Here is a 23838-nt window from a genome sequence, read left to right as displayed (position 1 = left end):
TCCCGCATCGGGCTCTCTGCTCCACGGGGAGCCTGCTTCTCCCTCTGCCTCTGTCTCTCTGTCTCTCATGAATGAATAAATAAAATCTTAAAAAAAAAAAAAAAAGTGGAGTCAGTTTCCCTGCCACTTGAATCTGGGCTGACCTGTCAACTTATTTTGACCAATAAATTGCAGAGGAGTGACAGTGTGACAGTCATAGGTGTAGGCTCTAAGAGAACAGGCAGCTTCTGCCTTTGCTCTCTCGGAGCCACCATCATGTAAACGGGTGTGGCCATCCTACTGGAGAGACCACATAGAGAGAGGAGAGAAGCCCCTGAGCTTCCCTGCCAAGGTCCCAGGGATGTAGGTGAAGTTATCTTGGGTATTCCAGCCAAATTCCTAGCTGAAAGCATCAACATACTGTGGGGCAGAAGAACTCCCCAGCTGAGCCCAACCAATCACAGAATCATGAGAAATAACAAATTGTTGCTTTAAGCCACAATGTTTTGGAGTGGTTTACTACATAACAGTAGATAACTGACACACTAAAATAGTTTACATCTTTTAGTTTGATGTTATTAGGAATTCCTTCTGGGTTTGTATGTTTTGTTTCAAGAATCCTTACTGTATACTTCTATTTCACATTCCCAGTTGCAATATTATGACCTGTTTAGAGTACAGATTTATTATTTATCACTCTTTCTTTTCCTCTCCCTTTCCTCTACCTTGAAAACTAGTTAGAGTATTTTAATTATTTTGCTCAGATAAAGTTATAGATGATATATTTTTTTGAATCCCTGTGTGTTGAAGACTATTTTTATAACAAAGAAACCCCAAAATTCAATACCTCAAATGAACTGAAATTTAGGGGTGCCTGGGTGGCTCAGTTGGTTAAGTGTCTGCCTTTGGCTCAGGTCATGATCCCAGGGTCCTGGGATCGAGCCCCATCAGTCTTCCTGCTCAGCCGGAGCCTGCGTCTCCCTCTGCCCCTCCCCCTCTTGCTTGTGCACTTTCTCTCTCTCAAATAAATAAATAAAATCTTCAAAAAATAAAATAAAAAACAAACAAGTTTATCTTTCATATCACCATTCAAGGCACATGCTCTAGGTCATTAGCAGTTATGCTTCTACATCATCATTTATGAACACAGGATTCTCCCAACTTGTTTCTCCATCACTGAAACTCAGTCACAAGCACATCCTTCTAAGAGTCTGGAGGAAGCACACGTGGGTCTTACGTTGCTGGGCTCAAAAATGACACATAAAACTCTAAGTACTTACTATTGGAGCCTCTTGTCCATGTGACCATGTGTAACGGCATTGAGGCGGGGGGAGGGTGTGGGGAGGAAAGAGTGTCATGTTCCAATCAATAATTATAATCCCATAGTTAAACTGACATATTTGGTTATGAGGTGCTGCCAAAGCAAAACCAAAGTTGCCGGGAAGTGATAGGCAGCTCTCCAGCTCAAGAGCACAGTGCAGATGGATGAGCAGTAAGTGCAGAAAATCCTAAATGAAACATGAAAATAAAATTTACTTACAAAGGAAAGAGAATTAGACCAGCTTTGGACTTCTCATCTGCAATACTATGACAGAAACTAAAATCCGAGAATGTTATACAATGGCCAAGACATTTGTCAGGGCCAATTAATGACATTTCTGGAAATACTGTGCAAGGTATAGTGTAGATTGCTAACTTCCCAGTGAATTTCAGTCTTTTCTACTTTTATGATTAATTCTATCCATCATAGGCAGGCCAAGCCTTCTCCGCCTCTCCCCTTCTCAGAACTGCCTGGCCAATCCCAGGAAAAGGAAGCCCCATAGCTTCCCTGGGCCTGGAGGCAGTGGAGGAAGTGTGTATAAATTTGGGCCAGTGAGTCTTTATTTAGTGATGAGGTTAGGTTTTAACATGCTTATCTGTGAAGAATATATGAAAATAAACATTCATAGCAATGTGCATATACAGGCAGGACTTTATGTAAGTTGTATGTGATTTAAATTACTGTAAATATGGGTGTGCATGTACAAGAAAGCCATAGGGATTGGGGTTGATTAGGCCATGACATTATTCCAAGTGGCCTCCAGGCAAGCTTGACCATGTCTAGACAGACAGGCAGCTTTCGGAGTGCTGTAGCTCTCTGGTACCAGCCCTGTGTCCTCCCACGATCTCAGACTTAAGAGGTGGAAGGCCCTTTGGTGGTTATATGGCCCGAGGCTTGTGCTGTGCTTGAATCCTGCTTGCAGCACTGCAGAGGTAATCTTCAGTCTCTGCACACCTTTCAAGACAAGGAGTTAACTCTTCCCTAGCAACTCCTTTTACAAAGTGGACAGTTCTGCCTTCAGGAAGGTTCTGATCATAAACCCTGGCTAGGCCCTAGGAATGTAGTCCCTCCTCCCTCTTCTGTCCTCACCCCCACTTACATAATTCAGCCCCGGGGTACCACCCTTGCTTTTCTCAATCACGGTACCTAAAATTATCAAGTATTATTGAGCCGGAGCTGGTGCTAAGCACTAGACATAGAGATGAATGAATTAAATTTTAGCTTTTAAAGTTCATGTGCTAGAGGGGAGGCAGACATGGAAAAACTATCAACAAGAATTAGAAGGAGTGAATAACTGGGCGGGGGAGGAAGAGAGGTGGCTTTCAGGAAAGACTCCTGCAGGAGGGAAGACACCTGAGCTGAGTCGGAGGAAGCCTGCAGTCAGTGCTGATCCTCTACCCACACACTCTCCAGCTGTGTCCCTAGCTCCCCACTCTCATCTCCTGCTAATCCCAAAAACCCAGAGAGGAGAAAACAGGCTTAGACATCCCTGAGGAGGGGTCAGCCGGGTCAGCATCACACAGAGTTACAGGAGACGCTGAGAGTGGGAGGTGCCATCGCGTGAACGCAGCAGTCCTCCAACTGCCCCATGGGGCCCAGCCCTGTGTCTGATTCCCCTCTGGGAGAGGCTCAGAAGGAGGGGACAGGCCCTCCAGCTCAGAAAGAGAGCTTTACAGGACAATGTGCTAACCCAAGAGGCAGCCCTAAGCCCTGGCTCTGGTGAGGGTCTAGACCCCTGGATCAGAGAATAGGAAAGGCCATGGGCCTGGCCCAGCTGAGCAGCCCTTGCCCCAAAGGCCCCTGCTATGGGCTTGGGACTCCTGACGACAGCTCTCTGGCAGTTCTGGCAGGTGTAAGTCTGTCAGCACCCAGGAACTATGGACTCTGTGGTTACATCAGCCCAGCTCAACACTAGTCATAGATTCTTAGCCTAGAGAAGGCTCTGGGGTGCTAAGGAAGAAGAAAGGAAGGAAGCAAATGACTTCCTTCTGTACCAGGCACTACACAGGATGCTTCATACAGATTAAGCCTTTGATACCACAAAATCTCAATTTTAGCATGGTCATAAGAAAGGATACACATCAAACTGTTAACACTCATCTGTGATGGGTAGAATATTAGAGGACTTTGTTTCAATGTTTTATACAATAATGTATTATCAGAAATAAAATATTTCTAGCAGCCAAAATATCTACCTATTGATAATGAAGATATATAACTTATGTCTCATTTTTTTTTATGTAAAGGGTCAATCATTAACATTAAAGTACTGACTTCTATTCACCCTCTCATTCCTCCTCAGCTGAGGCAGTGGCTTCTCTAAATGGAGAGGTTGGAAGGAGAAACTATGTGCAGTTCAGACTCTTCTGCTTTTCTTTCTACGTGGAAGCAAGTTGTCAACAGGGAACTAGTTTCCTTGGCTCTTCTCTGCCTTAAGTCTCACAGGGGCAGGCCTGCCATGTGGGGAGTCTCTATCCTCCAACCTAGCCTTTTCCAGTAGTGAAGGTGATAGATACCTTTGTTTACCATTTCCTGAATCTCATTTCTCAATTGGTTTAGAAGTTAGTGGGGAAGAGGAATGCTAATTATTGGACCCCTTCACACTCCCAATAGTATAATGGAAAGAATACTGAATCAGGAGATACAAAGTCAAGTTAGTAATCCTAGATCTGCCACTGAGGAGGTGTGCCCTAGGGCAAATCACTTATCACTTAAGACCTCAGTTTCTTACCTGATGGAGTCTATATTCTTGATTATAAGCAACAGAAACCGGGTCTGGTTGTTTGTTTTTTTTTTTTTTAATTTTAATTCCAGTGTAGTTAATGTATAGTGCTATATTATTTTCAGGTGTACAATATAGTGATTCAACAGTTCCATATATTATTCAGTGCTCATCAGGATAAGTATACTCCCCTTCTTCTTCTTCTCCTCCCCCTCCTCCCCCTCCTCCCCCTCCTCCTCCCCCTCCTTCTCCTTCTCCTTCTCCTTCTCCTTCTCCTCCTTCTTCTTCTTCTTCTTCTTCTTCTTCTTCCTTCCTCCTCTTCCTTTGAGTCGGCTCCACATCCAACATGGGGCTTGAATTCATGACCCCAAGATCAAGAGTCACATGTTCTAATGACTAAGCCAACCAGACACCCAGGTCTGGTTGTTTTAAACCAAAAAGGAAAAATATGGTGCCTTGCCCAAATGATGAGAAGCTCTAAGAAGAGGTTTAGACAATGAACAAAATGAGGGACCTCCCAAGATCTGTCAGCAAGAATAGCTTGATCCATGTCACAGATATTGCTAAAATAAACTTTTTGCCAAACATTCTGTCTTTGAGTCTGGGTAAGCTAAATGCTAAGATAACCTCCCAAATTATAGAGGTTCTACACTGTGGAAGTTTATTTCTGTTTCACACAATAGTCCAACATGGGTGCTCCTGGTCTAGTGGCTTTTCTGGGCAGCTCTCCTCCAGGCATTGGCTCAGGGATCCATAATCCTTCCATTTTGTGTTTCTGTCCTCTTCTATGTCTGTGGAGTCTTCTCCATTCAGCCAATAGTTGGGGAAAGAGAGGACAAAGATCACATGTGGGATGTTTATATAGGTCAGGCCTACATGTTGGGCATTGTTTCTATGTTCCATTGTCCAGAACTCAAGTCACATGGATGCACCTAACTTCAGGAAAATGTAGTATATCTGTATGCCCAGGAGGATAAGAAAATGGGGTCTGACAAACATTTGAAAATCTCGGTCACAACATCACTTGAACAGGATTCAAAGTTCTAAGAATGATCATCTGATTGGCCAAGTTTAGGTTACATGCTAAGCTACTGGCCATATCAGGAAGAAAATATGGAAAGAACCTATCCCTCTCTATTCTACTGTGAGAGGAGACAAATAGAGAGATTGTCCTCACAGTGGAGAATTTCCCTAAAAGAGAGATCAGGATGCTTAAAAACAAGGGGAGAGACAAATGTCTGGTATATCTGTAATCTGTATGGATTACACAAGAAAGTCTCTAAAGGCTTTTCCAGCTTTAAGAGTTTATAATTCAGATGCAAGAACTAAAATAAAATATAGATGTCCAAAGATTTCTATTGAGAGGAATAGCCCTCCACTTTCTGAGGGCCTTCCTGACTCTCAGAAGAGCAAATAATTCACAGAACAAGAAAATATTTGTCAATGCATGGGACAGCATTAGTGCTCAATGAACCATATAGTCTAAAAAAAGTATGATTCAGTAACATAACATGTTAAAATGGAAAATAGCACTGCAAGATCATGACCTTGAATTTTTTTTTCCACGTTTGTCACTACTAAAAGAGGCCTACTAGCAGCTCTAATATTTTGGCCCCATATTTACTCTCATGTATATCCCTAACATCTAAATTTGATTTTTAGTAGTTTTATCCACCAAAATTATCTGGAATTCATTGTAGAGTAGCTGATTATATGGGGCAGGGGGAAAAATTTAGTATGACTTTAGAAGATTCTGTTATGGCAAGAAAGAAGGGATGTTTCAAGGATGTCAGGGGCAGAGCTAAAAGGACAAAGCCTAGACATGTACCCACTGGTAAAGTTGTGATAATTTAACTTTAAAATGTCATCATTAGAGTGAATTGGAATAAGTCAAATCTACAAAGGCTATGCATTCATACTAAGACTCAAATGAGAGAAGTAAACAAAAAATATAGCTTTAAGTAAACAAAAAAATTTAATACAATAGAAGGATGAATACAATATATGTTTAATAATGAGTTACATGTGGGTCTTTGAGTGTACAGGTGTGGATGCACATTTATTTTTTCTTCTGTAAAGGGTGTGTTGATTTAAATATATCCACATAGGGGCGCCTGAGTGGCTCAGTTGGTTAAGCGACTGCCTTCGGCTCAGGTCATGATCCTGGAGTCCCTGGATCGAGTCCCGCATCGGGCTCCCTGCTCGGCAGGGAGCCTGCTTCTCCCTCTGACCCTCCCCCCTCTCATGTGCTCTCTCTCTCTCTCTCATTCTGTCTCAAATAAATAAAAAAAAATCTTTAAAAAATAAATAAATAAATAAATATATCCACATATAAGGACGCCTGGGTGGCTCAGTCGGTTGGGCATCTGCCTTCAGCTCAGGTCATAATCCAGGGTCCCGGGATCAAGCCCCGCATCAGGCTCCCTGCTCAGTGGGGAGCCCCGCAGCAGGCTCCCTGCTCCCTGCTCCCTGCTTCTCCCTCTGCCTGCCACTCCCCCTGCTTGTGCACTCTTTCTCTCTCTCTCTGGCAAATAGATAAATAAAATCTTTAATAAATAAATTAATAAATAAATAAATCCACATATAATTTGCCTATATTTATGTTTCATATATGAGCAAGCAGATAAAAAGGAACCAAAAAGTAGGATGAAGGAGCCATCAAGACTAGTAATTTTGTAAAATTACCACAACCGGATAGAAGGGGAGTCTGTCAATTACTCAGCACCAGATTTACAATAAGCAAGTAAAAATAGAGTTGAGCCGATATTCCAGGAATGAGAAGGGTGAATCAATCTTCCATCTCTCAGGAGAGAAAACAACTAAATGGCCCTACTAATTATAATAAAATACTGGTAAGAAATACATAAGTTTTTAAGCAGATTGATGTTATATAATGGCAAGATGATTGATTAAGGACTATTGGTCATGAAAAACTTAGAACTTACATCATTTCCAAGATAGACACTAAGTTTCAAAAATTAAAAACCATAAAGAAGACAGAGAATTACAAATCCTGTGGTACTTAAAAACTTTTACTATTACAAAAGGGTTTTTCACAGATGGTCTAAATTACCCTGGACAACAAAACTAGGTTTTATATCCCAACCAAGAAAGAATTAGTTAATATCACAGATCCTGGAACCTCAACTGGTCTAAAGTTGTATTTCTTTTTCTACTGGATTTGATAAGATTTCTGAAATCCTAGAAAATAATCAAAATGCTACTACTGAAACCTTAAGAAGATATCAAATATGGTATAATCTTAAGAGGTATAAAGCAGTATAAAGATAATGCAGTAATATGGCATTGAGTAGGTTTAGATACAAGTGTAGTTGATTTTGCAATTTTTGTATTTGTTCATACTTTGCTGATGTTTAAGGCATATGAGATATTCAAAAGTATCAGCCATATTAAATTTTTAATTCCAGCTTAAATTGTTTAAGGGAATTAAATTAATCAAATGTGTATTATATGTTAAATGATCAAGCAAAAATGATTTCAACATTTCATTTATTAGAAATATGATTTTGGGGCACCTGGTGGCTCAGTTGGTTAAAGCATCTGACTCTTGTTTTGGCTCAGGTCATGATCTAGGGGTCGTGGGATTGAGCCCTGTGTTGGGCTTTGCACTCAGTGGGGAGTCTGCTTGAGATTAGATTCTCCCTCTCCCTCTGCCCCTCACCCCCTCACCCTCCTCTCAAATAAGTAAATATCTTTAAAAAAAAAAAAGAAGTATGATTTTGTAAATTGGGCATTAAACAACAAATAGCTGTGAGTATCCTCCAAGCAAAAAAGCCCCCTAGACATGAAAAATACTGAGTCATAAGGCACAAAGTAGATAATGTGTTTTTACTACTACTCTTTGAGAAGAAGGGAAAGTAATAAATGGGAGACTAAAACAAGGGGTTAGTTGAAAGAATTTTGGAAATTGTGTCACATACACTTTCTGAGAAGGACACACAACCAAACAGATAATTAGTCTACAGTGTGGTGAATATTACAGAAGGGATGCTCTGGGAACAAAAAAGAAAGAAAAGGTAACTCAACGAGTGCATCTGTTACTTACCAGGCATAGTAGAAGACTATGTAATTGACTAGATGTTTGTAACCAAGTATCATGGAAACCTCACATCAGTTCTAATTCCAAACATTTTTCACAATGTGGGGAAACCAGATTAAGCCTAAAATGTCCCCATGGCTAGGATCTAGACATATTCTCCAGGCCTACCTAATTGATACGACAGCCAAGATGTCTGTTTGCTAAGGGACTTCTGGAAGAGAACTGATGTGAAGGGAAAAAAAATAAGCCATCAGGACAAGCCTGGTGCAGTAATGAAGCCTCAGGAACAGAGTACAGCGTCTGTCACTTGGATTTGACTCAGCCTCAGCTCAAATGGTGTCATGTCTAAGGAAAGGGAGAGACAGGGGAAGAATGAGGTCTCAAGAACACACAAGAAAGAGCAAAAATCAAAACTTGAAATATCAGTTTTTACTAAAATTTCTGACATATTAATCCTACTTTGGGACCCCTCCAATAGAGTATAACACAAATGTGAGGAGAGATGGTCTCCTCACTTTATTGTAGACATCAAGAGATCATATTTCCAAGGAAATGCTGATTACAAATTAGGGGGCTCAAAGATTAGTTAAGCAGATTCCCCTACTTCTGACAAAGTTGTAAGTGATAGAGTTAGCATTTGGACCCGGATACTGTGTGAATCCAATTCTTTTCTTTTCTTTTCTTCTCTTTTCTTTTCTTTTCTTTTTTTTTTTTTCATTTCGATGTGCTCCTCTGTGGTCTCCTGGCTGTGTCTATTTCTAATGATAACTACTTCACTTGCAGCTCTCAAGTGAAGGATGCTCAGTCTCCTATACTATCTGCCTTAGGATTTAAAGTTGAGTCTGTATCCCCCATGCTCCCTTTTGCTGCACTTAATTAAAAATTCATGTTCCTTTCAAGCTTATTTCATCAGGCTTTATTTGAGTACCCCTTCTTATTACTGACACCTACTCATCTCCTAGTCACTCTTTAACATTCATTGAAGAATTTAGCTGCTGGCTCACTGTTTTCCTCTTCTGCCATGAATTAACCTTTCCCATGGACACTTCTAACACCTTGGTCTCTCAGTTTATTTAGCTTCTCAATTTCAGTGAACTTTTCCCATTTCTACTTGAACTTCCCCCATTCCAACGACACATCTTGAACCCTTTGATTGCCTAAAATTGCTCCAACTCGGAGATGATGTATCCAGATATCCCACTTTTTGACTACAGTCTTCTATCTCCTCTGTTTTCTCACTCAATTTTTCCCTCTAAAGCTCCACTTCTATTTTATAAAGACCTCTGGTTCTTTGATCAGTCTATTTTCATTCTATTTATTCACCTCTGCTGTCTTCTCTTCCTTTTATACTTTCTACTAGTCACTTATCAATATCCTCAACTCTCTCCTATGGACCTTATGTTGTTCCTACTTCTCCATGCCCACACCTGGACTGCTTATTATTGTTGATAAAAGTCATAGAACCTACCAAGATGGCACAAATATAAATTCAAGTTCCTCAGCCTCCACTGGACTAATGATATTGTCTAGAAATCCTCCCATGCCTCTTTTGTCAGTTCTCTCTTCCATTCTTCACAGTGACTATTCATTTTCTCCTTTCTCTTCAAATCTCTGACCCTATCACTTCACTCACAGCAGATGACCTGACCTCTTATTTTCATAGAGAAAATACTATACAAACAATCAAATAAGAACTTCCTCAGTTCCTGGCACCAAATGCACCATTTTCTGCAATTAAACCTACCATTCTTTCTTTCCTCTAATTACAAAGGAGAGTCTCTTTGTCATAGCCACACGCCTCTTAGAAGAGCTGACCACACTCACTGTTTCATTTCTTTCACACCCATTCCTCAATCCACTGCTGTCTGGCTTCTGCCTGTTACAGGAATCACTCTTGGTGAATTCACTAATGACTTTGTTGCTAAATCCTATGGCTATTTATCAGTCCTTATTTCATCAATCAACGGCATTGCTACTATTGACTTCATCCTCTCTTTTTTTTTAATTAGGATTTTATTTATTTATTTGAGAGAAAGAGAAAGAGGGCACACACACGCGTAAGCAGGAGGAGGGGCAGAGACAGAGAATCTCAAGCAGACTGCACGCTAAGCACGGGGGCCTGACAAGGGGCTCGATCTCACAACCATGGGATCATGACCCTGAGATCACCACCTGAGCCGAAACTAAGAGTCAGACACTTAACTGAATGAGCCACCCAGGTGCCCAGACCTCATCCTCTGTTAAACCCCACCATTTGGCTTTGTGATACCATATTCTCCAAGTTTTCCTCCTATGGCCTTAGCCATTTCTTTTTAGTCCCTTTCTTGTGTTCCCATATCTATGCTAATTGATTAATTATCAATGTTCCTCAAGGCTTCTCTCTTTGGCCTTCTTTTCACCTCATTCTACCCACAATGAGTGTACTCTCACTACCCACTTCTATGGCTATAATCATCAACTCTATGCGATGACTCAAAAAAACTACAACTCTTTCCCAGATATTTCTTCTGAACTGTTTATCCAACTGTCTATTAAATATTTCCCTTTGGGTATTCCACAGCATCTCAGACTCAACATATCTAAAATTGAACCCAGGGGCACCTGGGTGACTCAGTTGGTTAAGTATCTGCCTTCAGCTCGGGTCATGATCCCAGGGTCCTGGGATCAAGCCCCATATTGGGCTTCCTGCTCAGTGGGGAGGTGGGGAGTCTGCTTCTCCCTCTGCCTCTGCCCCTCTGCCCCACTTGTGCTTGTGCTCACTCTCTCGCTCTCTCGCTCTTTCAAATAAATAAATAAAATCTTTTTTAAAAAATAAAATTGAACCTATTATTTGTCCAAATGCCCCACTCCTTCAACTGCTCACCTCCCCCCTTCTTGTGTTCCCTATCTATTGGAACAATACCACCATCCGCCAGGATGTGACAATGAGAAATAGAAACAAAGATATTCTGAAGCAGAAAGAATACACACATGCATCCATTCATTAAACAAACATTTATCAAGTGACTCCCTGCCCAGTATTGTGTTAAGTACTAGGAGATAAGCTGTGAGAGACAAAGACCTACAGTTCCAGAAACAGAAAGAAAGTACATGTCAGGCAGAGATGCAGAGAAGGACCTACACAGAAAGTTTCATTGCAATTTGTGTGTTTGATAACCAGAAAAAAAAAGTATATATATATATATATATGTCTAGAAATCCTCCATATATATATACATATATATATATGTTTCAAATAGTTGTCCTGAGACAGGATGTTACACATAATTTGGGTGCTTTTTGAAATTTTTCTTTATAGGGATGCCTGGGTGGCTTAGTCAGTTAAGCGTCTGCTTTCGGCTCAGGTCATGATCCCAGAGTCCTGGGATCGAGTCCTGCATTGGGCTCCCTGCTCAGTGGGGAGCCTGCTTCTCCCTTTCCCTTTCTCTGCCGCTCCCCCTGCTTGTACACTCGCTCTCTCTCTTGCTCTCTCTCTCTGACAAATAAATAAAATCTTTAAAAAAAAATAAAAATGTTCTTTAGCTTAAAGAATGTTGAAGAGGGAAAAGGGCTCATCAAGGAGACAGATTTGTGACTCATTCTTATCCTCTCTACTGCAGATCGTTATTGACAATTAGCTGTGTACTAATTATCTGGTGAAATCTCATACTATTATTTTGGATCATTCTTTGACTCTTGATTTTTTTCAATAAATTTATGGGGCTTTTTTTCCATTACAAAAGTGATGAAGGTTATGGTTGGGGGAAAATATATAAGAAGCCTTTTTAGGGAGATATAGAATACAAAGAATAAAGTTGTGGATTAATTCTCATTCTTTCTGAACTCCTACTCCGGACCCAAAGCAGGATATCCTTAATATTTAGGTGTTTTCCTAAGGGTATGAATGCCACTGATTATGGGTGAACTCCTGGGGAATTTTAGGACTATGGCTTGACTGCTATTGGGCCTCTCTCTTCAGATACTTATTCAAAAGTGATAAGTCAAGGAACTAAGTTGGGGTCTGGTGCTTCATCCAGAAGTAACAGGGATGAATTTTAGGGCATATTCAGGTATGGAGAAAATAACATTTATTTTCTCATAATGAACTTAAATCCAAACCTGAAGCCTCATGCTGTTACACTGGCAGAAAACTTAATCTTAGTCATTATTGGCATTCCCAAGAATTCCACCAGAGATATGTATATATCCTAGGGTGGGTCTTATCCACCATTAAAGCATCAGGGAGGCTCTGCAGCGATTGGCTCAATAGTCCAGATTGGTTACCACAGAGATGGCCATTGCCCCAATCTGCATGATCTCATCAGGACCCGTGGCTTAGGGCATGAGCATCTTCATTGAGGATAAAACTCCTTATGCTCAGGGTCCAGCCCTCTCCCCATGGTGCTGTCAAAGAACATGGTGCAGGTTGCCTCAAATCACAAAACTATAGACCTTCACCCACTTCCTAGCCTTCTGAAATCTTTTCTTCCTTGGTTTTCTCTAAGGCACTTCCTTGTCTTCTTAACCACACACACACACACACACACACACACTCCTTCCCTGGATATTTTCTTTTTCTTTTTTTTTTTTTTACATTTTTAAAAGATTTTATTTATTTATTTGTCAGAGAGAGAGCACACAAGCAGGGGGAGCAGCAGGCAGAGGGAGAAGCAGGCTCCCTGCTGAGCAAGGAGCCTAATGCAGGACTCGATCCCAGGACCCTGGGATCATGACCTGAGCCGAAGGCAGACGCTTAACCAACTGAGCCACCCAGGTATTCCTCTCCCTGGATATTTTCATAATCTTTTCAGTCAGGTTGAATTTTCATAAAACATAAGACAGCTCTTGACTTCCAATAGCTTCTGCTTTGGGTCCTACCAAAATCCCTCTGACAAAGATGCAAGGGAGGAGAAGTATGCAACAATACAAATTAATGTCTCAAAAATTAGGTAACTGCCCCCATGAAAAAGCAGTTTGCACACTCAGTGGTAGTCCTCACCTGGGATGAGGATTCAATCTTTTTTATCATGTTTTTTTTTTTTCTTGGTCCTATTATCAGAAGCAGGGATGTGCACTCAGTGCTCCAGTTCTCCTGAAGTTGTTACACAAAAGCTAGGGCTTATCTCTCATTGATATATTTTACTTGTACAAGTCATTCATTTATTAGAAACAAGAGTCTACACAACTTAAAGACTCAACTGCTTTATCTTGCTTAGACCAACTTATGTTAACTTAGAAAATAAAACACATTTGTTGTCAGCAATTGCTCATGGATACATTTACTAAACAAGATTTTGGCTGCAAATGACAGAAAACCAAATCGAAGTAGGTCAAGTACAAAGAGAATCTATTATGTCAGGGTCCTGGGACCGAGCCCTGAGTAGAGCTCCACACTCAGAGGGGAGTCTGCTTGAAGATTCTCTCTCTCCCTCTCCCTCTTCTCCTCCCCTCCCCGGCTCACACTTGCCGCCCCCCTCTCTAAAATAAATAAATAAAACTAAAAAAGAGAGAGAGAATCTACTGGCTTACATAATTTGGAAGTTCTAAGAGTTGAACATCACAAATGGATCGATCAAGGAGGGAAAGAGTCAAAATTTTTATTATATGACCTACACTGGAATCAGAGTACTCCATCTTCCAGGTATTGTGATTAGGTAAGCGATGGTCATTTGATAGTCCTACCTCACTGGGATTTTTTTCTCCTACCCTATCAAGAAATACCCTTCTATATCCAGTGAAAATATTCTTCAGGAGTAGAGGTAAAATAAAGACATTATTAGAGAAGAAAAACCAAAAGAATTTTTTGGCAACAGTCCTGCTCTAAAAGAATTGCTAAAGGAAGTTCTTCAGATAGAAGGGGAATGATACCTGAAGGAAATGGGGAACATCAAGAATGAAAGAAGAACAGAAATGGTAAATATCTGAGTAAACATAGTAGACTATTCTCTTGAGTAATTTTAAAAATATTTACTATTGGGGGCGCCTGGGTGGCTCAGTTGGTTAAGCGACTGCCTTCGGCTCAGGTCATGATCCTGGAGTCCCTGGATCGAGTCCCACATCGGGCTCCCTGCTCGGCAGGGAGCCTGCTTCTCCCTCTGACCCTCCCCCCTCTCACGTGCTCTCTCTCTCTCATTCTCTCTGTCTCAAATAAATAAATAAAATCTTTAAAAAAAAAAAAAAATATTTACTATTGGGGCGCCTGGGTGGCTCAGTCCTTAAGCGTCTGCCTTTGGCTCAGGTCATGATCCCAGAGTCCTGGGATCGAGCTCTGCATCCGGCTCCCTGCTCCACGGGAAGCCTGCTTCTCCCTCTCCCACTCCCCCTGCTTGTGTTCCCTCTCTCACTGTGTCTCTCTCTGTCAAATAAATAAAAAAAAAAATCTTAAAAAAAATAAAAATATTTACTATTGACAGTAAAAATTATTAACACTGCCTGATGGGGTTTATGATTCTAATACATAAAACAACTATAACAAAAGTGTGGGGAGATGATAAAGGGATTTATTTGGGGGTAATAGTTCTACATTCCACTTGAAGTAGTAAAATACTGATTCTAAGTGGACTATGGAAAGTAAATTATGTTTATTGCAATCACTAGAGCAACTACTAAAAAAAAAAGTATACAAAGAGATACTGTCATAAACACAATAGTTAAAATGGGATACTAGGGGGCGCCTGGGTGGCTCAGTCGTTAAGCGTCTCCCTTCGGCTCAGGTCATGATCTCAGAGTCCTGGGATGGAGCCCCGCATCGAGCCCCGCATCAGGCTTCCTGCTCCACGGGAAGCCTGTTTCTCCCTCTCCCACTCCCCCTGCTTGTGTTCCCTCTCTCGCTGTGTCTCTCTCTGTCAAATAAATAAAATCTTTTTTAAAAAAAATGGGATATTAGAAGATGTTCAAATTAGCCAAAAGAAGGCAGAGAAACGGAACAAAGGGAACAGAGAACAAATAATAAAATGATGTACTTAGTATATATTATATTAGAAAGGTAAGAATAACTGTTGGAGAAATTAAGTTCAGTTACCAATGAAGTATTCAGAATCACCAAAGAGTCTAAATTTGAAGTTAACTGCAGAGGACATTTAGGGACCATAGCAGCAGGGGTCAGGAGGGCCTTTTGGGCTGGACACAGACTTTTTTTTTTAAAGATTTTATTTATTTATTTGACAGAGAGAGACACAGCGAGAGAGGGAACACAAGCAGGGGGAGTGGGGGAGGGAGAAGCAGGCTTCCCGCGGAGCAGGGAGCCCGATGCGGGGCTTGATCCCAGGACCCTGGGATCATGACCTGAGCCGAAGGCAAACGCTTAACAACTGAGCCAGCCAGGCGCCCCAGGACACAGACTTTTGATAATATCTCAAGAAGTATGGTTTAAGACAAAATTGCAATAAATTCATCATTCAACTCTATATATCTTCTATAATCCTATTATGATTTTAAGAATAGCACAATTAGGGGCGCCTGGGTGGCTCAGTCGTTAAGCGTCTGCCTTCGGCTCAGGTCGTGATCCCAGGGTCCTGGAATCGAGCCCCGCATCGGGCTCCCTGCTCAGCGGGAAACCTGCTTCTCCCTCTCCTGCTCCCCCTGCTTGTGTTCCCTCTCTCGCTGTGTCTCTCTCTGTCAAATAAATAAATAAAATCTTTAAAAAAAAAGAATAGCACAATTATTTGATCCTATACTTTTTTAGGCGTTGAAAGTGTTAATTTGTTAAGTAGCATTTAAAACACACCATGATTTTTGCACACTCTTTTGGGATTCTTTTAATATACGAAGAGTGCCCCAAAATGGAAAAAGCCTGAACCCTCTCTCCATCGCTGCAGATAATTCCTTTTACTGGGAATTTACTATGTACGTGGAACTTTACCAACATTGCCTTTCCAATCTTCACATGCCTATGGCAAAGGCACTATAATAAACCCCATTTCAAGGATGAAGAAATTGGGATTTACAGAAATTGCTAATAGACCCATCTCTCGAATCCAGTAAATCCAAATGCCGCGCCTGAACTCTGAGTCCATCCCGACGTTGCCCCCAGCATTTAAGGGTCCAAATTTGGGGCCCTGTAGGACGGCTTCAAAGATCAGACCCTGGGCAGCACTAAGGGCTCTTCCCCGCCCTCTGTAGCCAAGGGAACGTGGGCCCCGCCCGACTACCTGCGCTGCGCATGCTCGGCCGCAGAGTGCGGCGGGAAAGGGGCGGGGCCTGTGTGACCGTTTGGCGTCGAAGTTCCTTTGAGAATCCTCGCGCGGCCAGCGTCCCTGAGAGAAATTAGTAAGCCCTCTTAAGCGGCCGTGGATTTCTGCGCCTGACCGGAAAGGGGCAGAGAGTTTCGCCTGTGGCGGGAGAATGAAGCTTCGGGTCGGGCCGGGGTCCTAAAGGTGGGTCCCTGCGTGCGGATTCCGCCATGTGAGGGGTCGGGAGCTCGGGGTCAGGCCCCTGGATTGTGTTTGTCGTCTCCTTTAACCTTGTCCGCAGAGTCGGGGGATCCTTGCCCCGAGTTTTCCAGCGTTTCTCGCCGCCTGCTCCCACTGCGCCGTTACTGGGCTTTCAAGCCTTTGGTCTCTATCCGCGGCCTTTTTTAAAAACATTCATTTGATCACACTTGTAGCTCTCCTTCATTAAGCAGTAGTGTTTTTACAAACAACTTAAAAAAAAAAATCGTGGAAGTCCTTTTGCAATTAGATGTGTACACGGAGTCTCAGCTAAAAAAAAAAAAAAAAGTTTAGTACAAAAGTTTGACTCGATGAATTCGGACTTGAAATTGGGATTAGATGCAGGTGCAGTCTTCATCACTTTATTTCAGTATATTGCTTTAGTGCCCAGGATTGATAGTATCTTGGTTTGCATGGACTAGTGTTTGCAAACGGTAACTTCCAGCTTTCTCGGGGTGCAATTTCAGTAAGAGTTCGACCACTGATAACACCTGACAGTAACTGGTATTCCTCATCACAAATATACAAGACGAGAAGCCTTTAAAATTTATAACAAGAACTATATTGCATTTAGTCCTGGCAGTATCAGGACTGAACAGTTTGACATTTAACTCCTAGGATGAGGCAACAGCCTTAGGGGAGTAGATGCCCTTGCTAAAATAATAAATTTGCCTCCAGCATTTTCTGTGAGTGAACATGTACAGGTCAGAATCCAAAAAGGATTGGTGAAAAGGTGTAACCTTATCGGTGACACAGCTATGGGGAATTGAACTGTATTCATCTAGATGGCAGGAAAAGCTATTTCCTGAAGGTCAGTGTTAATCTAGCACAAATTAATGCTTTGGACGTCTCCGAAATACTTAACATTTGATATATTACACAGTTAAATGCTTATCATGATTTTATTTTTAAACTAATTTTTTTTTTTAAAGATTTTTATTTATTCATTTGAGACACAGAGATACAGAGAGAGAAAGCATGAGCAGGGAGAGAGGCAGAGGGAGAGGGAGAAGCAGGCTCCTCGCTGAGCCAGGAGCCCGATGCGGGGCTCCATCCCAGGACCCTGGGATCATGACCTGAGCCAAGGCAGATGCTTAACCGTCTGAGCCACCCAGGCACCCCTATTTTTAAACTAATTTTAAAAAATATGAATGAAATGTTTGCTGAACCCCAAAAGCTACTGATTTACAAGAGTTAGCATGCTCTCTCCAACCTGGAATATTCTTTCATCATTGCTTTGTAGGCACTTTAAAACCTAGCTTAGATCTTCTCTTCTAGAAGACTTTAACCATTTTCTCTTCCCTCATTTCTGCTTTTACCTTGCATGTGTTTATATTGTTACAATTATCCTGTGCTAGCAGAGTATTACAGAATGTTGGGACATCCTAATTATCCCTCTAATTCTAGTATGTAGGCATTTTATAAATAATGGCTCCCCATTGCCTATAGAACTAAGCATGGACATTTTAGTTTGGTTTGAAAAGCATTTAGCCTTGTGCCTCCAGCCTTTCTGTCAAACCAGTAAAAGAACACAAGTGAATATAAAACATATTTTTGCAAAGTGTAACGTATAAGGACGTGGCTGTAATGCAAAGAAGTAAAAAGAGTATACCTGCTTCTGGACACATTAGTCACTTTATTTTTGCTTGTGACCATACCACACTATATTAATTACTGTAGCGTTATAGTAAGTCCTCCAACTTTTTTCTTTTTTGAGATTGTTTTAGCTATTCTGGGTTTTGTATACGTTCCATATACATTAGAATCATCTTGCAAATCCACAAAAACTGAGATTTTGATCTGTAGCTCAATTTGGGGAAAACTGATGTAACAATATTAAGTCAATCAAAGAGCATGCTATGTTTCTTTATATCTTCCTTAATTTCTCTTAGCACTGTTTTGTTTTCAGTGTAGAGATCTTGACATATTTCATTAGATATATTCATGTATTTGATGTTTTGAGATGCTTTACAAATGGTTGTTTTAAAGTTTTTTATTTCGGGGACACTTGTTGGCTCAGTCAGTTAAACGTCTGCCTTCGGCTTGGGTCATGATCCCAGCCAGGGTCCTGGGATCAAGTTCCACATCAGGCTCCTTGCTCAGCGGGGAGCCTGCTTCTCCCTCTGCCTGCCGCTCCCCCTGCTTGTGCACTCGCTCACGCTCTCTCTCTGACAAATAAATAAATAAATCTTTTTAAAAAATAAAAATAAAATTTTTATTTAATTGTTCTAGTAAAAAATGATTTTGGAATATTGACCTTCCTAAATTTACTTAATAATTGCAGTAATTACTTGGAGATCATTTTCAATGTATACAACATGTCATCTATAAATAATGACAATTTTACTTCTTCCTTTTCAAGATTTCTTTTTTCTTCTTGCATTTTTTTTTAATTTATTTATTTGACAGAGAGAGACACAGCGAGAGCGGGAACACAAGCAGGGGGAGTGGAAGAGGGAGAAGCAGGCTTCCCGCCGAGCAGAGAGCCCGATGCGGGGCTCGATCCCAGGACCCTGGGATCATGACCTGAGCCGAAGGCAGACGCTTAACGACTGAGCCACCCAGCTGCCCCTTTTTCTTGCATTATTAACCTGACTAGAACCTCTAGAACAATGGTGAAGCGGTTAGAGAAGAAATTTTTAAATATTGATGTTGTATTATCCTATGATCCTTCTAAGTTCACTTATTTGAGTATTTTACCGGGCAGGGAGAAGATATTCCTTAGGGTTTTCTATGTACACCATCGTGCTCTCTACAAATAAAAGCAGTTTGTTTACTTCTCCCTTTCCAGTTTTTACACCAAATTTCCATTGAGTATTTCACTTTAACTTAAAGAATTTTCTTTAGCATTTCTTTTTTTTTTTTTTTTTTTAAAGATTTTATTTATTGACAGAGTCACAGCAAGAGAGGGAACACAAGCAGGGGGAGTGGGAGAGGGAGAAGCAGACTCTCTGCTGAGCAGGGAGCCCGATGGGGGGGCTCGATCCCAGGACCCTGGGATCATGACCTGAGCTAAAGGCAGACGCTTAATGACTGAGCCACCCAGGCGCCCCTTTAGCATTTCTACAGTATAGGTTTGTTTGTGATAAATTCTCATTTTCATTTATCTGAAAATATCCTGATTTCACCTTTATCCTTAAAGGATATTTTTACTGACTAGAGAATTTTAGGTAGTTGTTTTTTTCAGCACCGTAAAGATACTCCATTGGCTTCTGGCCTTCATTGTTTCTGACAAGAAAACAGCCTTTATTCTAATTTTTGTTCTCCTGTATGTTGTCTTTTTTCTTTAGCTGCTTTTTTTTTTTTTAATTTTTTTTTTAAAGATTTTATTTATTCATTTGAGAGAGAATGAGATAGAGAGAGAGCATGAGAGGGGGGAGGGTCAGAGGGAGAAGCAGACTCCCTGCCGAGCAGGGAGCCCGATGCGGGACTCGATCCCGGGACTCCAGGATCATGACCTGAGCCGAAGGCAGTCGCTTAACCAACTGAGCCACCCAGGCGCCCCATCTTTAGCTGCTTTTAAGACTTTTTTTTTTAATCTTTAGTTTTCACTAGTGTGACTATGATGTGGGTGGTTGTGTTTCCCTTTGTATTTACCTTATTTGTTACTCACAGAGCTTCTTGAATTTGTGTGGTTTGATATTTTTCTTGATTTTGGGGAAATTGTCTAGCCAGTAGTTCTTCAAATATTGCTTCTGTTGCATTGTCTGTTTTCCCTTATTCTGGGACTCGGTTTACCTCTGTGTTAGACCTTTTTGCCTTGTTCCGCATGTTGCTTACCCTATTTGTATTTTTATCCTTTTATGTATCAATCTGAACTACTTTGTACTGTTGATATAAAATGTATCTATTCTTAATTTCCCTATTTTATTTTCCAGTTATCAAATTTCCATGACTTTTTTTTTTTTTTAATTATTCCAGGACTCTGCTAAACTTCTCCATCTTTTTCTCTATTTTCTCAAATGTATCAAAGTCCTAGCCTGATAATACCAATATGAGTTACCAATAGGTCTGTTCTATTGTCTTTTTTCTTTTCATTGGTTTTCAGTCTTTTGGGGGGTTTTTTGTTGGGATGTACCCATAAATTTTTATTGTATTATGGATGAAAAAATTTAAAGACTCTAGGTGTACTTCCTCCAGAGAGGGCTAAGTTTCCTGTAGGCAGGCAGATAGTTCTAACAGACTATATATATTTATATATTTATATATATATATATATATATTTTTTTTTTTTTTTTCCCCCTAACAGATTATATTGATCCTTTTGAGAGTTAGTGTTATGCCTTATTAGGGCTGATTTATTTTGGTTTGCCCTTTCTTCTAGGGAGTGGTCTTTTCTCCTGTGATGTGGCCCTTACTCCTAACACATGGGCCCTCTCAACTGCAAGTCCAGATCTTTACCAAATCCCCTCTACCTTTGCTGGGCTTAAATTTCAACTTTGTTCTTAGCTCTGCAAAGCTACTATATATAATCTCTGTTCAGCTCTTTAGACTCAACCTTCTGTTTTCTGCTAGATTTTTTAGTGTCATACTCTGTAGATGTACATTTGGAAGTCAGCTAATAAGGGGAGGAGGAGATTTGTATGCAAATTGGGAGGCTTGTTTCTCCTTGGTTCCCACCTGTCCTTTGTGCCTCAAGAATTCTGACTGCTTTGGCCACCCAGAACTCCCATCTCCTTAGCTCATTGTGCTGCTGTTTTCTGCTTGGGCCTTTTCCTCTGCTCTGTCCTGCAAAGTGTGCTCAGGGGTAAAGCCTGTTAATGTTATCTGTTATGCCTAGATTTATCATCTCTTCTTTTTTTTAGGTTATCTCTACACCCAACATGGGGCTCATGACCCCTGATATCAGGCGTTTTGTGCTCTGCCGACTGAGCCAGCCAGGCACCCCTAGACTTATCAGTCCTTTTTTTAAGATTTTACTTATTTGTCAGACAGAGAGAGAGAGCATAAGCAGGGGGAGTGACAGGCAGAGAGAGAAGCAGGCTCCCCACTGAGCAAGGAGCCCGATGCGGGACTTGATCCCAGGACCCCAGGATCATGACCTGAGCCTGAGACAGACGCTTAACCGACTGAGCCACCCAGGCGTCCCATATCATTCTTATTTTTAATTCTTGCCAATCTGATAAAATTTGGAGCTGAGTTGGTTTAGAAGCTGAATAGGGTTTGAATAAGCAAAAATAACTTTACAGGTAGAACAGTATGAGCACAACATAGTGGGGAAGAATTAAAAGATTAAGGTGAAGCAATTTGAAGCATCAATATTGTACTAATTTTCCAGGAGGAAAGCACATACATTCTCTCTGGAGATCTGTTTGTGTGTCTGGAAATAACTCCCGATAGCTTGCAATTTCTTTGCAGTCTCATGTTTTACTTTAAAAATTAATATCAATTTTGAGGGGCACCTGGGTGGCTCAGTTGGTTAAGCAACTGCCTTCGGCTCAGGTCATGATCCCAGGGTCCTGGGATCGAGCCCCGCATCGGGCTCCCTGCTCAGTGGGAAGCCTGCTTCTCCCTCTCCCTCTGCCTGCTCCTCCCCCTGCTTGTGCTCTCTTTCTGTCAAATAAATAAAGTCTTCTTAAAAAATTAATGTGAATTTTGTTTTCTGATCCATGATATATCCCTCTTTGGTTTAAAATGTTTTAATTGGTTATTACCAAGTAGTATTATTAACCAGCAGGAACATGTACCACATTTATCCTAGGACTATTAATACTCTCTGACATACATGGTTTATCCCCAGGAAAGACAGGTGATAGACTATATAAAAAAAGAGGTTTCAGGGTGCCTACGTGGCTCAGTTGGAGGAGCATGTGACTCTTGATCTCAGGGTCGTGAGTTCAAGCCCCACGCATGCTCCTCCTACTGAGCCAACCAGGCGCCCCAAAAATAAAATCTTTAAAAAAAAAAAAGGTTTGGGACGCCTGGGTGGCTCAGTTGGTTGAGCGACTGCCTTCGGCTCAGGTCATGATCCTGGAGTTCCGGGATCGAGTCCCGCATCGGGCTCCCTGCTCGGCGGGGAGTCTGCTTCTCCCTCTGACCCTCCCCCCTCTCATGCTCTTTCTCTATCTCATTCTCTCTCAAATAAATAAATAAAATCTTAAAAAAAAAAAAAAAAAAAAAAAGGTTTCTAGGACTTATTTTACTCTAATGTGCATCTTGTTGGAAAAAGAAGTACTGGATTTGTTATTCATGTATGTTTTTTGCTCTTTTTGTTTTTCTAATAGCTAAAGAAATGTTATATACTGTTTTCCCTGCTTCAAAAACATATTTTAGATTAATTAATTACACTGTCAAGGTGCTTTCCATTATTTGCCTATTGGTGTAATGACTGACACATTTGAAGGGATTCCAAGATGCAAAAGCTCATAGATGCTTTGTTTTTAATTGATTTTTAGACTTGCATATTTTCTTTCAGGTGAATGACAGTCTAGTAGTTAATTTCCCGTGAGTTTTGCTTTGCTGGTTGTGCTCAATGCTCAAATGGGCTGGGCAGAGGCCATATGAGCTTTTATTGCACTTCACAAGTCAGGCCTTATTCATTTAATTTTCTGCTTTGTGATAGGGACTTGCAGTAAAAGCTACCAGAAAAGTGGGGAAAGGACCAAAGATGAGAGAAAAGAATATAGAAGGAACTAGTCTATCCTGGAAAAAGAGGCGTTGGGGCTGAGCAATCAAAAGTCACTTGTAGGAGGGCCTGGGTGGCTCAGTAGGTTAAGCATCTGCCTTCAGCTCAGGTCATGATCTCAGGGTCCTGGTATCAAGCCCCATGTCCCACTCCCTGCTCAGTGGGGAGCCTGCTTCTCCCTCTACCTCTGTTCCTCCCACCTGCTTGTGCGCACACAGGCTCTCTCTCAAAAAATAAAAATTTTAAAAAACAAAAAAAGGCACTTGTAGTTCCTCAAAAGCTATAAAATGGAATTATATTTTAAGCCTGAATGTGTAACAATCTTTTATATTTTGATTTTGGATTTTAACTATCTTATCTAGTTACCAAAAAGGAATCCATTAATGGGACGGGGGGGAGCAGGCATGAAGTGTAAATGCAAAATAGATTCAAAACATATATAGAAGGTATATTTGATCCACTTTGGTGATTAGATGTGGGAACTTTGAGAGAAGAGAAGCTTAGGATTACCCCTAGATTTCTGGTTTGGGAAATTGGGTATATAGGATAGTGCATTTTATAAGAAAGGGAACATGTGTAAAGCAGACTTTTGGGAATTATATAAGAATATAGTTTTAAATCTCTTGAATTTGAGGGACCTGTGGAGCGTCCAAGTGGAGATATTTAGTAGGCAGTTAGGTATATGGGCTGGAGCTCAGAAATATAGGGGAAAATCAGCCTATA

At 41.0% G+C, this 23838-nt stretch overlaps 1 protein-coding gene across 4 annotated transcripts in view; it reads left to right on the top strand.

Moving 5' to 3' along the window:
* ZMYM1 (zinc finger MYM-type containing 1) overlaps nucleotides 1-23838 on the top strand; it is a 46576-nt gene that overhangs the window by 5542 nt on the left and 17196 nt on the right. For 3 of the 4 annotated variants that reach the window (XM_032388201.1, XM_032388210.1, XM_032388194.1), the window contains exon 1: nucleotides 16265-16436. The exons of the other annotated variant lie outside the window; for it this stretch is intronic. The gene's annotated coding sequence lies outside the window, so the exon portion shown is untranslated. Of the gene's footprint in view, nucleotides 1-16264; nucleotides 16437-23838 lie in introns of those variants that run through there. 4 annotated transcript variants of the gene reach the window in all.

This window comes from Phoca vitulina, unplaced genomic scaffold (assembly GCF_004348235.1).
Source record: "Phoca vitulina isolate PV1807 unplaced genomic scaffold, GSC_HSeal_1.0 scaffold2, whole genome shotgun sequence".
Taxonomy (NCBI): domain Eukaryota; kingdom Metazoa; phylum Chordata; class Mammalia; order Carnivora; family Phocidae; genus Phoca; species Phoca vitulina.
This window is presented reverse-complemented; position numbering and strand designations above follow the sequence as displayed.